Below are 12,115 nucleotides of genomic sequence, written 5' to 3'. Positions count from 1 at the left end.
TAATAATGCCCAAGTACCTGAAAGGGAACTGCTCCTCAGAATACCTAGTGAGGGCCCCAATTTGTTTTTTGACCTCCATACTAACCCCACCATAGTAGATGCTTGTTTTGGCAGGGTTGGCATGTAAGCCAGAAACCTTCGCAAACTCATCAAGACACCTAGCCATAGCTACAACAGAAGGTACATCCCCTCTCATAAATATCATGAGATCATCAGGAAAAACCAGATAATTTAGTCTTAGTTTTGCACACTTAGGATAAAGAGATACTTGGTGAAGAAGGGAGAGTCTTCTGAGTTGTCTAGAAAGGATTTCCATAATAAGCACAAAGAGGTACGGAGACAGAGGGTCCCCCTGCCTAACTCCTGATTTTCCAAGAAAAAATTCACAGAGATCACCTTTAATCTTTAAGGAAAACCAGGTGGAGGCAATGCAACCCATGACCCAAGTGACAAACTTACTAGGAAATCCCAACCCTTGAAGCATATTCTGAATAAAATTCCATTGGAGAGAATCAAAAGCTTTTTTAATATCAACCTTTATAAAGCATCTAGGAGAGATGAGGCCCTGATTGTATCCTTTAATTAAGGTCTGGGACATCATGATATTTTCAAAAATGTTGCGACCCTTAATAAAAGCTGCTTGCTCATTACCCACTAAACCAGGTAGAACAAATTGAAGCCTATTTGTAATAATCTTGCTAATGGTCTTATAGAGCACTGAGCAATAGGCAATAGGTCTGAAATCATGGACAGTAAAAGGCACATCTTTTTTAGGGACTAGAGCAAGAAGGGTGGAATTAACCTTCCTCATCATTCTACCCTTTCTAAAGTATTCCTCTACAGCAGAGCAGAAAGTGTTCCTTACAGTGTCCCAGGATTGCTTTAAAAAACCTGAGGATAACCCATCCTGCCCTGGGCTTTTATTAGATGATATGCTAAATAAAGCCTTCCTGATCTCCTCTCTAGTCACAGAAGCTATAAGTTTTTCCCTTGCCTCATCAGGAACCTTGGGGCCAAAGGAAAAAACAATGTTACTAATGGGAGCAACAGCAGTTTCACCACCTAGAAGACTAGCATAATAATCCACAAAAGCAGAGTTGACACTTTCTATACCATATCTAGAGATTCCATCTTTATCCTTTTTTTTTTTTTTTTGATGACGAGGGGGTTGAATCCCCCCGGGCCCATGCATTCCCGCACCACCACATGGACCATGCAAGCCACCCCCTTCCGGGGCTGCAGTGGCCAAGTGATCATCGCCCCAACTGGTAGTCGAACCCGGGACCTCTCAACTCCTGCACTTCTGCAAGCTTCAAGGTTTAACCCGGCTACCACTGGACTAACACCACTTGGTTTCCATCTTTATCCTTGATCATGCCAATGGTACTATAATGTTTCCTAAGAGCAATTTTAGAGAAAAAGAAACTGGAAGGACAATCTCCTTTCCTAATGTTATGCACCTTAGCCTTCTGAAATAAAATATCCACTTCCATCTTGCAAAGATCAGCATACTAAGCAGCCAGATGTCTCTCTTGCTCAATCAGAAGAGGAGAGAACATGTCATTTTGCAATTCAGTTTGGCAATATTCCAACTGCTGCCTAATATCCTGTACCCTCTCAGTGATGTTTGTAAAACTCTTTTTATGTAAAAGTTGAAGAGAGATCTTCACCTTTCTGAATTTGAAGAATAACTTATACATGGGAGTACCATAACAGGGAGAATTCCAAGCAGTCTCCACAATACTCTTATAATCAGGGTGATCTTGCCAGACATTAAGAAAACTAAATCTTCTTTTGATTGGACTAGAAGGAACCACAGAGACCAGCAGGAGGAGTGATCAGAAGGACCTGGAGGCAGACCAAGGGCAAAAGAAGCAGGGAACATGGTAATCCAAAGTGGGTTTACCAGAACCCTATCTAACCTAGCCCAAGTTCTTGTATCAACACCCTGCTTATTAGACCAAGTGAACTCAGACCCCATGCTAAGCATGTCATCCAAATAACACTTAGCCAAACAAGCATTGAAAGCCAAAATTTCCTGAGTGGCAGAGGGGTTAGGGCCCTCTCTTTCACTCATACTCCTAACAACATTAAAGTCACCCAGCACATCCAAGCAGAGGAAGTGTTTGAAAGAATAAGCAGCTTGTCCCACAGACCCACCCTTGTTAAGGGATCATTTAGACCATACACACAAGTAACTGCAATAGATTGGTTTGTTGCTTTAAACCAGACATCACAATGAATAAGCTACTAATGAAGAATCACATTACTAATAGTCACAGTGGAAGGATTAAAGTAAAGCCAAATCCGACCCTGAGATTTATTACTTACAATGCCATAAGAAGAAAATTGAGACATTATTGCTTCCTCTTTATTAGCCTTGACATGGGTCTCCACCAAGCCAAGGATATCTAATTTATTCTTAGATAAAAACCTACTAACCTCCATATTATACTCCAAGTTCTGATGGTTAGCATCCAAAGATTCCAAATTTTCCTCCCCAGCTCCAAGATAAGCATAAGTATTTTGGAGTATAATCACTGAAGTAGATTCATCTGCTCCTGAGGTTTGACCAATACTTGCACCAGGTATAGGGGTATTAGTATGTGGAGTCACCACAACTGGCCTCCTCCTTCTAGCCTTAGAAGAGCTTGCATTAGCAGTGGTCCCACCAGCAGCAGCATGAGCCTTAGCAGGAGTAGTAGTAGCAGGCTGAGTAAGAGCTTTCTTATTCCAAACAGTCTGAACTACCACCTTATCCTTATTTTGCTTACAAAAATTTTCGGTAAGACCTAGCTTTCCACAACAGTGACAATAGAATGGCTTCCACTCATAAACAATTTTCTGAATTATCTATCCGTGATAAGGAGTATTAATAATAACTTGCTCTGGCAGCTCAGTTGCCAAATCTGCCTCAACCATAACCCTTTCAAAGGATAAGCGTGCCTTATAGTTAGTGGTCAGGTCATCATATAATGGCTATCCAACATTGCTAGCAAGCTTACTTAACACCACATCAGACCATAGAACATGATCCAGTTCAGGGAAAAGAATCCAAATAGGAACAACAGGTAGCTTGTCCACCTCCATGGAAAAATTAGGAGTCCACTTCTTTAGGACTAAAGAATTACTACCTAAAGACCATGGTCCACCTTTCAGAACCTCATCCATGTCTTCATCACTAGTAAAACGAAAAGAAAACCATCCTCTTCGAAAGTATTGGACTGCAGGTAATGATACATGATTCCAACTCTTAGTAACATAGGCCTGCATTTGTGCCACAGTAGGACGTGCACCCAGAACATTACCCATTAAAGTATATTGCCAAAATCTCAGTTCACCCTCCACATCATCTTCAGAAACATCAATCTCAGTGGAATCAGCACTATGCTTACAATAGTGAAGACTCATTCCAACTTTTGGCTTGACAACCTTACTCCAACCAGTTGCCCCCACAGCAGTAGCAGGAACTGCAGTAACAGCAGGCACTACAGTAGCAGTTACAACAGGAACCTCAGACACCCCCGATGTGGATCCTGTCCCCAAACTAAGCACTAGAGAAGGCTTATCCTGGCTAGGAACCTCAAAATTGGGCTCAATTTCCTCCATTAAAGCATCACCAGTCTCTCTAAGTGAACTAATCACCGAATTATAGGTTTTAGGCCTACTATGACTACGGACAGCAGAACCAATCAACCCATTAACAACAAAAGGAGTGCGTAAAACATCACCTGAATCCATAGGAAAATCCACATTTTGGGCATCCACCACTGCTTGGTGCAACACCGGACGCCCACGAACTCTACCCCGAGGTCTAGCCATGAACAAAACTAAAAAAGAAAAAGATTTAAAGAAGAATTAGATCGAAGAAGAAGAATCAGGAAATCTAGGGTTCGCAGAATCGTAGAAAGAAGGCACTCTCTCTCTCTCTCTCTCTCTCTCTCTCTCTCTCTCTCTCTCTTCATTATTATTATTATTATTATTATTTTTTAAGGGATGCACGCAACTTTCATAGATAGAAAAATAAAAGTTTACATGAAATTGGTGGGGAGCCGAGAGACAATCTGGGCCCCCACACCCTTAGCAACAACCAAGCTAAGTCTAATAAAAATATAAGTAGCCACCCGAGCCTCCGCATCCTGAGATACCGAGAATTTCTGGATCCGCTTGAGCAAGGCAACAGCATCCGACCCAGCTCCCCAAGCGAAGAGAAAGAGAAGGGAAGAAAACCATAACCAGCTGCCGCGCATAAATCCCCACACTTAGCACAGTTACGCTGAGCAGCATCAGCGACAAGCCAGTCGGGCACAAAATCCATTATCCCAGTCTGAGCCAAGGGAGAAGACCCTGTCAAATCGACGCACACATCACGCCCTCTGTCCCAGGAATATGTCCGTCAACCAAACTGATATCAACCTCCTTACCCATAGAAATACCAGACCTATAGCAGATGTCGAATAAGGTGTCACGAACGAGGTTGTGCCGATGCCTAACACCCACAGTACCATTACAAAAAATATTGTGGTCCCCGTAAACATCATCAGCAAAAACCCGAGAGCAAGCAGGACAAGGCCTAGATATCGTGAATAACTGAACACCCAGTCGATATCCAAGCACACTACGATAAGTCCTCCCGTTCATAGTCTGACCCAATCCAAAGATAAGAACCGTACACAACCAATCAGAGGAGTGGGCACCCTGCTGAGACTTCCATAACGCAAGCTGACGCGGTGTCAAAGAGAAAACAGATTTTGAAGCAGCAACAACCGTCGCGAAATATATACCTGCCAATTTCTTCATAAGTTTGGGGGCGGCAATTTCACTAGGGTCACGTAAGATAGCAGAACCTGTAGTCTCAGAAACCACCCGCAAGGCATCGTCGAAAGTAGGACCAGCATCTACAATACCACAAGGTCGTAGGAGCTTAGCCTTCAAATCAGCAGGCTGCAAACGGGACGCTAGAAAAGCATTGTGTAAAACATCTCCCGCCGCATAAACACCAAGTCCACCAAGATGAAAAGGGAATGTAGCAAGGCGCCACTGCCAATCCCCAAAACCAGGTCCGGACGCGGTGACAATACGTTCTAAGCTGGAACGAAGCGCAGCATCGAAAGGAAGATGGACAGAACCAAAAACATAGGGGGAGCAAGTACGAAGAGAGAAATAGAGCTTAGAAATACCAGTATAAGGTCTAAGTAGAAGCAACTCACATTGCGGGTCCTCAATCCTCGCGACCAAGTCCACAAGCTCAATGGTCTTAGTCACTCTCTTCGCCACAATCTCACTGCCAAAAATAGGACAAGTACTGACAGGTCCACCTATAACAGAGACACCACGCAAGGGCCGAGCAATAAAAGGTGGGAAAACCCCGGGAAGCCGACTCTGAGGATCCTCAACAGGCCAAAAGACCTCAGTCTTGGCGACATTAAGATGCAGTCCAAAACGAGGGCCATCTGCCATAATCAAATCCAAAATCCTCCCCACCTCCAAATTGTCCCCAACAATGGTGCCATCATCCAAGTACCACGCCTGCATAGTAAGGTCAAAAGAGTTCCGGATTTTGCACACTAAGGGATGCAAAACCAAAGCGAAAAGCAAAGGGCCTAAAGGATCACCCTGCTGGACACCCTGACAAGACCACAAGCAATGCTCCCTATAAAAAAGATGGTGTGGACACGGGGGGGCCCACGGGGGCGCTTGGGAAACAAGCGTTTGTATTTGTGGAGTCGCCACCAATTTTTATGGGAAATTGGAACCGTTCGAATACCTCGTGTCATATCAAGACACAAAGTAGTGACATGAACACTAAGAACTCGTTATCCTTAGCATTCTATGTCTAGAATGACTCTCGTGGATGCCAATGAATACGGATGTACACAGAGATCTGGAGTAAGGGGTGAGGGTACGTATTAGGAAGTCCTTTTACTGAACACCTAATCCCGCCCGCCTCGATAGCGGCCTCTACTAACGATTAGGGAAATCGTTCATATTTGATATGTTGTCGATTATATTCATGCAATGCAATAAACAATGTTTTGATCCTAGCATATGAATTAACTAAGTCGGTGAACAAATAATTAGCACTTATTAATGTCAAATTAGGGTTTAGAATTAATTACATGTGAAGAATAAGTAAATAAATCGTCCATAATAAATAAATTGCGATAATGGAAATTACAATAAATTACAATGATTTAATGATTTACGTCAAAAATATACTTAAGACGGATATTTTGAGAAAAGAAAGGAAAATAAATAAAGGTTAGATAGTATGGACAGATTAAGGGTGATATTACGATTAATGTCAAACTAGGTTAAATTGATGAAGAAGGAAACGAGTTGAAAGGCGTGATAAACTGGAAATTACCGATAAAAATATGTACAAAAGTGAATCTCAGAAACTTTATATGAACAAACAGAGTCTCTAAAAATCCGGGTTTGATTTAATGGCCAAAACCCGCAAATATCGATTATTAGGGATTTAAGCCGTAAAACAAAGCATAATTATTATTAGGATGTATTAAAAGATTTATTATGTATGAATGAAAGAAAGAAAATAATAAATAAGAACAAAAGGAACGAATTAACAGGGGACGGAGGAAGAAGAAGAAAAGCAGGAACTGCGACACCCTCTGGAAGAGGCGCAGCAGTTGCTGCGTTTCTTCTCGACGTCTGCCCACTGTTAATCCGTAAAAGCAGTTTAATGAAAGGGTTTTAGAAATCGGTTTTAAGCATGCTTTCGACGTAAATCTTACATTAATTAGTACAATAATAGAATACAATAATAAAGATGGGATTTACACCTTCAGACTTCCATGTTTAACAAAACGAGATTAACTAAGTTGTCGTTTTAGTGATTGCTCGACTCGAATGTATGATGAAAGTGCCATCGTAAGAGGATTTAGATTAAATTGATTGATGTGTAGTGGTCAAATTGGTCGGTCATGCAACGTGACTGGTACTCAGAATGATTTGAGCTTACGTGGTCGATTGATCAAGCACGTAGACGTCAAAAGCTTAGAGCACGGTCTTAGAATGCAAAGGGAGAAGAGAAGGGAGGACACTCGTGTGAAAAATATGTGGAACGAAGGTCCCTATTTATACTAGAAAATGTGGAGAGTTATGGAATGACTCAAACTTTGGAAAGAAATCACGGCAAAATCTGAAAATATGCAGAAAAGAGCTGGGGAAGAGGCGCAACAGCTGCTGCGATCTTTCGAATAGGCGCAGCAGGTGCTGCGACCTTTCCCTAGTGGTTTCCTCCTGCGGAAGAAAGATTTCCGCGTTTCCTTTATGGAATTGCGGTGGATCACAACTTCCTTATTATTTAAAATAAGATTTTCGGGATATATTTTACCAAAAGATATAAAATTAAATTATGGAATAAAAATATCCGGAATATTCCAGGACATTCCGACTCGGCATTTTAAACGGTTTATTAGAAAATGAAGCGGTTTTTGACCCGGACTCCAAATGTACTCTAATTACTGTCAAAACGACCGTATCGGCGCGTAGATGACATAGGCCTGCATTTGTGCCACAGTAGGACGTGCACCCAGAACATTACCCATTAAAGTATATTGCCAAAATCTCAGTTCACCCTCCACATCATCTTCAGAAACATCAATCTCAGTGGAATCAGCACTATGCTTACAATAGTGAAGACTCATTCCAACTTTTGGCTTGACAACCTTACTCCAACCAGTTGCCCCTGATGCGTGCCATTTATATGATGTTTTACATCTCTTTTTACACGCATTTCAGAGCTCATTTGTTTAGTTTATGCTACATTTCTCCCTATTTCCGTCTACTTCCGTATTTTGTACTTTATTGTAGAAATGTGAAGAATTCGAGCGGAAATCAAGCCAAATCTGTTCCCGAGTAATCTGCATTGCAAATGACGTAGAGGAATTTCTTAAAGAACGAGCTTGGTGCGCGATCCAAGGCCCGAAAGACAAGTCCACGAGAATAAAGAAGTCAAGTAGCAGCTCAAGCAGTCGATCGACTAGTCCCATCAGTCGATCGACCAATGCTCGGGATCCAGAAGCTACTGTTGCTGAGGATCAGTCGATCGACCATCATTGCCAGTCGATCGACCAGGCTTCGATTCCGGACGAGATTTAGAAAGCCCGTGAAGTTTAGGTTTTAGAAAGAGTTGTTGCGTTGATTGCTATATAACGTAACACCAGCATCTAGATTGAGCATCGAATAACATATCAAGTTTCTATCACAATACAGTAGTTTTAGTTTTTAGCTTATTTCGGAGTTAGGGTTTTGGGTTATCGACTTTAACATTGGATTTCTGCCTTTGCTCTTAATCTTTCTTCTTAATCTCGGTATTCATTCTGCCCTAATTTCAGTTTTATTGTTTTATTTCCATTGTTAGTATAGAATTGATAGTTAGTGTTCCCAAGCCAATTATCGTTTCATCATCATTGTTATTTATTTTAAGCATGAATTCCGTAATTATCATTAGTTTCATTGTTGTTTTCATCTTTAGCATGAGTAGCTAAACCAATAGTGCTAGGATGTAGGCGATTTATGGCTAGGCGGCATTAGATTGAACACGGCCTGAACCCGCGTGTCAGTCGATCGACTGACATTGTTGGTCGATCGACTGACCTTGTAAGGTTACCCTTCGTTTTAATTGTTCTTAATCTTGTATTTAACAAATCGAATGCATGCGACCAGTTAGATACCTATTTTGTGACCGACCCATTAGACCGAAAGGTAGGGTAGGTTGTTTGACCGTCAATTAATTCGACTAAACTGTGCTAAGATCGAAAGATAGGTGTAGTTTAGACCATTAGTCACTTTTCAGGACGAAAGTTAGTATTAGTGACATTAGGGACCTATAGCGAGATCGAGAGATGCTATTTGTTAGGAGTGGACCGAGAGGACCTCTTATTCCCCGCCTTACCCGTGTTTAATTGAGATCGACTTAGTTTCTTTGCCGCCGAAGGCCGTAATGACCCGACCATCCTAGTACCCTTCTTTTATCCTTTTAAATCGTATCTTTAGTTTATTTTCCTTTTATAATTTTCAGCTATAGACCAATTCAAACCAACCCCATAATTGTTACCTTCGATCGATCATAAATCAACTAAAGTTTACAACTGCCTCCTTGTGGTTCGACACTGTTACCACTAGCCTAGGTTAGTCTTAATAGGAGATTATAAATTTTATCTTTGGTACTCACAAATGACGGTATCAAATTTTGGCGCCGTTGCTTGGGAGGCAATAGTCCTAATTTTAGTTGTTTTTATTTTCGGTCTTTCTCGGTTTAAGGGACTTTTGTTCCTTAAACTTTTCTTATATTCTTGTTGTAGTTTCATCTTATCGCGAGTCACGGGTGGAGAATTAGTACCATTGAACCACGAGATTGAGAGATCCTTGCGCGAGTTGAGGCGAACACGAAGAGTATTACCGACAGAGGAAGAGCCGAGTACTCTGTCAAGCTATCACGAGAACGAACGTTCAAGAAGACCCACATCTTCACCGTTTCCACTTCTTCACCGAGACAGTTACTTCTCCGGAAATTCCAAATCATGGCCGAGGAAGCGAGTATAGCTAGTTTTTCCGAGCCGACAGTCGACAATTTATACAAGGGGTTCGAGTTACCGGGAGATGCCAGAAATTCGAACCAAAGCCTCGCTTATATCACCATGGTCGAGAGAAATCGGTTTGGGGGAGCTGCAAAATGAAGATGCGGCCAGGACATATGGAGACCTTTATTGACTCTCGCTGCTCCATTCCCCCACCAAATGGCGTGACCCGGATCAAATCAAAGAGACCATGTTCATCTTCTCCCTTCGTGATGCTGCAAGGGAGTGGTATAGAGATCCGGACCGAGCCGCTCCGGAGATCACCGATTGGAATACTTTGGCATTAGCGTTCTACAAGAAGTACTTTTACGCCGAGGACGATCGCTATTAGAGCTCAAATCACGGGCTTTAAACAAGGGCCGGATGAGAATTTCCACGAGGCATGGGTCCGATTCAAGAAGTTAGTTCGAACCATACCGCACCATGGGTTCGAAAAGTGGAGTTTGTGCAATCATTTCTACAATGGGTTGTACGACGATCGAGGGCCATTTTGGATGTTGCAGACAATGGGAGATTTCTTTGAAAATTTGGGAGCAACCAAAGGGTGGAAGATCATTGACGATCTAGCTACCCACAAGGCCGAGTATGGGAATTCGAGAGGGAACCGGAGGAGAGCTGCTTGAATCTTCCTCTGTTCTTTGCACTTGAGGCTCTCACCGCGAGATTTGACAAGTATGAGCTAGGAGGAGCCTCTAAGGGTGGGATATACCAAGTCAATCTTTGTGTCGACGGTCTCTTCCTTTGTGAAAGGTGTGGAGTTGAGGGCCATGTCTCGAAGAACGCCTAGTCCCTTTGAATCTTGTCCGCCTTTCAACACTATAGGCAGAACAACACCTACTACGAGCCACCGCATCCGAACTTGAGTTGGAGGAGCCGAATGTCCAAAACCCAACTCAACCTCCGCCACAGCAAAGAAAGACCATATGTACCTCCACATCAAAAGCAACAAAGAATATCAAAAGCCTCCTTATGTGCCGCAAAGCGGAACAAAAACGCAAAATTCTGAATTTTCCGAGTGAAGAATTTGTTGTTGAAGGAGTCCCAAGCAAGAGAGGCCGGGATGAAGTTACTTGAGAGCCAAATTGCTCAACTGGCTAGTAAAAGTAACACTCGAGCTCCCGGACACTTACCCACTCAACCCGAACAAAAGGAGACCCTAAATGCCATCACTTTGAGGAGCGGGTCCACCCTTGATGGTCCTGCCATGGTTGAGGATGCTGTCGAGAAAGATGAGCCAGAAACAAGCCAAGAGAAAGCTTCAACGAACAATTCAAAGAAAAAGACGTCACAGGGAAAATCGATCGATCGATCGATATACCTAGTCGATCGATCGAATTACGGGTTCCGGAGCTTCGGAATCGGTGCATACCGTCGATCGATCGAGGATGTTGGTCGATCGACCAATATCGCTGCTGATATTGAAGAATCTCGTCCTTTAATGCCAAATAACCTACGAGATCACTTGTTTGGGGTACCACATCCCGAAAGTTTTGAAGGCAGACCCGAAAAGTCTTTGATGGGTCGATCCGGCTCAAGTTTGATCCAATGACGGTTAATGGGTCTCATTTGAGACGGTCTGAGGAGGGGTCTAGCTTCAACAAAGAAAAGGTGACGGACTTCCAGCCAAAGTCCAAGGACGCCGGCGCGCGCGAATTAGAGGAAAGGGCTAAGGTGCTCCTTACAGCCCCATATCCGGAGAGACTCGTGCCAACCAAAGAACAGGCATCCTTTAGTAAATTCGAGAAAGTTATTCGCAGCTTAAATGTTCAGGTACCCTTTCTTGAGTTAGTTAACCAAGTGCCAGCGTACACTAAGTTCATGAAACAGTTGTTGTCAAAGAAAAAATCACTTGAACATGTTCATACTGTTGCGTTAACTAAAGAGTCTTGCTCTTACTTGTCTCACACTGCGCCCATAAGTTAGAAGACCCGGCGTTTTTCCGTCCCTTGTAGCATAGGTACCTTTTCTATCGAAAAGGCTTTATGTGATTTGGGAGCTAGCATAAGTGTCATGCCCTTGAGTCTAGCTAGGAAGCTTAAACTGACCAGGTTTGCTATTACGGAGATGACAGTCCAGATGGCTGACCGATCTGCGGTCGAGCCCATAGGAGTCCTAGAGGACATACCCGTCCCGATAGGGAAGTTTTTCTTTCCCCGTCGACTTTGTCGTCCTTGATATGCCCGAGGATGACCATATTCCCATCATTTTGGGTAGGCCATTTCGCACACTACTTTGGTGCGATCATCGATGTCGGTCTAGGTACCTTGACTTTTAAAGTGGGAAAGCACTCCATTGTTTTTGCCCGGTAAATAAGAAAAAGGATCCCATGTGGCTGTCACCGTAACACGGTTTACGAAAAGAAATCGTATTTTGTGCTTCCCGAATTGCTGTCCCTATTACTACTGCTTGTATTAACCCCTCCGCCCGAACGGGAGCAAGAAGGAGGAAAAACTTGTTGTTTTAGACATCGCAGAGGCTGGTTTGGGAAGGAAGAGAACTGGATGCTCCAC

Source organism: Silene latifolia, chromosome X (assembly GCF_048544455.1).
Source record: "Silene latifolia isolate original U9 population chromosome X, ASM4854445v1, whole genome shotgun sequence".
Taxonomy (NCBI): domain Eukaryota; kingdom Viridiplantae; phylum Streptophyta; class Magnoliopsida; order Caryophyllales; family Caryophyllaceae; genus Silene; species Silene latifolia.
The sequence above is the reverse complement of the archived record's forward strand: the minus strand, read 5'-3'. Positions refer to the sequence as shown.